The following is a 3,820-nucleotide window of genomic DNA, read 5'->3' on the forward strand; positions in this document are numbered from 1 at the left end:
GGGTGTAGCAAAGGCCCTCAAGGGTATGGATGCAATCCCAGGAGATAATGAGGCTATCAAAGAAGAGATTAATGAGAGAGCACTAGGGACTCTGTTTTCGGGCTTGAGTGATAAAGTCCTACGCAATGTTGCAAATCTTGATACAGCTAAGGGAGTATGGGAAAAATTGAAGTCTATATATGGCAAAATTCCTTACTAATAGACTGTATTTGAGGAAAAAGTTACACACATTTCGTATGGCAGAAGGAACTTCACTCAAAGATCACCTGGATGAGTATAATAAGCTCCTGCTTGATTTAGCAAATATTGGTGTTGAAGTAGATGAAGAAGACAAGGCTTTGATCCTAATCTACTCACTGCCTAAGTCTTTTGAGCATATTACTACTACTATGCTCTATGGAAAAGAGACAATAAGTCTTGAAGAGGTAAAAGCTACTTTGCTATCCAATGAGCTTAGATTGAAAATACAGCTACAGCATCAGGTTCAGACTCCAGCTCAAGGACTTATAGTTAAAGGTAGAGATGAACAGAAAAAAGGTGGACAAGGTAGAAGAAGCAAATCCAAAACCAGATCAAAGTCTAGGTCTAAAAGACCAGGTATTTGTCACTATTGCAAGAAGCCAGGCCACTGAAAATCAGAATATAGACTTCTACAGTCTAAGAAAGAGAGGAAACAAAAGGATAAAGGAACCGTCTCAAATTCGGCAACAGTTGTAGTTTCATCAGCAGGTCACAACAGTAATGAAAATGATGCAGTATTTACAGCTGCTTGCAGTGTTAGTCATCCTGATACTTGAATTATGGACTCTAGAGCATCTTTCCACATGACACTCCATAGGAAATGGTTTTCTTCTTTTAGATCATGTGAGGGAGGCACCGTTCTTCTTGGAGATGATGGTATTTGCAAAGAAGAAGATGTTGGTATAGTTCAAATTAAATCCAATGTAAACACTGTGATGACTTTAGACGATGTCAGATATGTTCCTCAACTAAAACGAAATCTTCTCTCAGTACATGCTTTCAATAGTGCAGGTTTCGAGGGAGATGGGGTAGAGGATTAATAACTATCAATAAAGGAATATTGACTTTATTGAAAGGAAAACTGTGTGGCACCTCTACTATTTGGATGGTAGTACAGTAGTTGGACAGGCTTCAGCAGTACAATCTTCTATTAAGCAGTTGACACACCTGTGGCACTAGAGATTGGGTCACATCTCAGACAAAGGTTTACAGGAGCTGAACAGACGTGGTTTGCTAAGTGGTCAGAAGGTTGGTGCACTTAGATTCTATGAGCATTGTGTGTTCGAAAAACAACACAGGGTCAGCTTCTCTACAGGCGTGCACATGACAGCTGGTATATCTTCTATTAAGCAGTTGACACACCTGTGGCACTAGAGATTGGGTCACATCTCAGACAAAGGTTTACAGGAGCTGAACAGACGTGGTTTGCTAAGTGGTTAGAAGGTTGGTGCACTTGGATTCTATGAGCATTGTGTGTTCGAAAAACAACATAGGGTCAGCTTCTCTACAGACGTGCACAGGACGGCTGGTATATTAGATTATATTTATTCTGACCTATGGGGCCTGCCCCAATTACATCCAAAGGTGGATCTAAGTATTTACTCACCTTTATTGATGGCTACTCCCACAAAATCTGGATATACACTATCAAAAATAAGAGTGATATGTTTGACACGTTCAAGAAGTGGAAGGCTATGGTCGAGAGGCAAAATGATAGGAAGGTGAAAACCTTCTGAACCAACAATGGATTAGAATTTTATTTTACTGAGTTTGATGACTTTTGCAAATCAGAGGGCATTGTCAGACATAGAACTACAGTGGTTACACCTCAATAAAATGGTGCGGCGGAACGCATGAACTGCACACTAATTGAGAGAGTCAGATCTATGTTATCCAGTTCTGGATTAAGTAGAGATTTTTGGGTAGAGGCCACACACACAGCCTGCTACATTATAAACCGATCTCCAACATCAGCATTGGGCATGAAAACTCCGGAAGAGATGTGGACAGGGAGACCTGTAGATTATTCAGCACTCAGAGTCTTTGGGTGTCCAGCTTATGCACATGTAAGAGATGGAAAGTTGGACCCCAGGGTTAAGAAGTGCTTATTTCTGGGATACGCATATGGGGTAAAGGGCTACAGACTATGGTGCACAGAACCTGGATCTCAAGAATTTCTAGTCAGTAGAAATGTGACATTTCATGAGATAGCCACTCCTTTAAAGCAGCTACAGCTAGTTCTTCTCAGAGAGATCAGGATCAGGATCAGATCGATAGGACTGTTATGAATATTGATCAGACTATCAGATCACAGCAGCAGCAGGCAAATGAATATACTTATATTCTGAATGAGCAACAACAGCAGACAGATTCAGAGATACAGACTCAGGAGGAGGTTACCATGCAAGGTCAGAATCAGATTGATAGCATTGCCATTCGTAGACCAAGGCGTTAGATCAGAACACCTCAAAGGTATGGCTTTGAGGATTCAGCTTGTGCTGGGTTAGTATATTATGCTCTGAGCATTGCAGATACTATTAGTGATGAGCCAACCACATATCAGGAGGCTATTAGTAGTTCACAGGCTGAACAATGGACCATGGCTATGGTTGAAGAACTACAATCTTTAGAGAAGAATCAGACTTGAGAATTAATCAAATTACCAGAGGGCAAGAAGGTATTTGGCTGCAAATGGATCTTCAAGAAGAAAGAGAGAGCCAGTCCTCAGGATTTTAGATATAAGGCCAGGTTGGTAGCTAAGGGCTACAGTCGACGGGAGGAAATTGACTACAAGGAGATATTTTCTTCTGTAGTCAAACACTCTTCTATCCATGTGTTGCTTGCTTTAGTTATTTCTCAGGATTTAAAGCTGGAACAGCTAGATGTTAAAATAGCTTTTCTTCACGGTGATTTAGAGGAACATATTTATATGCAACATCCATCTGTTTTTGATGTTCCAGACAAAGAAGACCATGTATATTTGCTCAAGAGATCATTATATGGTCTCAAGCAGTCTCTAAGACAGTGGTATCGCAAATTTGATAAATTTATGGTCGACCATAGATACAACAGATCTCTATATGATAGTTGCGTATATCACCAGCGGTTTTCAGATGGATCCTTCTGTTATTTATTGATGTATGTGGATGATATGATGATAGCAGCAAAGGATATATCAGTCATCCAAAATCTGAAAGCTGAGCTCAGTACTGCATTTGAGATGAAGAATCTTGGACTGGCAAAGAAGATACTTGGGGTGGAGATAAGTCGTGACAGGCAGTTGGGTAGACTTTTTTTTACTCAGCATAGATATATTAAGAAAGTCTTGGATATATTTGGTATGTCTATAGTCAAGCCAGTCACTACTCCCTTTGCCAGTCATTTCAAATTATCTACCAGACTCTGTCCCCAGACTGAGGATGAGGAGAAATATATGTCAGAGTGCCATATGCAAGTGCAGTAGGTAGCATCATGTATGCGATGGTCTGCACTCGACCTGATATTTCACAGGTAGTAAGCGTAGTAAGCAGACACACGGATAAGCCAGGAAAGGCTCACTGGTTAGCTGTGAAATGGATACTTAGATATCTGAAAAGCACTTCTAATTTGGGATTGGTATTCTCCGCACAGAGTAGTTGCACTGTTACAAGATTTTCTGATTCAGATTATGCTAGTGACTTGGACAGAAGAAGGTCATTAACCGGATATGTATTTACTCTCTCTGGTTGTGCAGTCAGTTGGAAGGCTACTTTGCAACCTACAGTTGCTTTGTCTACTACAGAAGCAGAGTATATGGCGT

The sequence above is a fragment of the Phoenix dactylifera genome, chromosome 1 (genome assembly GCF_009389715.1).
Source record: "Phoenix dactylifera cultivar Barhee BC4 chromosome 1, palm_55x_up_171113_PBpolish2nd_filt_p, whole genome shotgun sequence".
NCBI classification, from domain to species: Eukaryota; Viridiplantae; Streptophyta; class Magnoliopsida; order Arecales; family Arecaceae; genus Phoenix; species Phoenix dactylifera.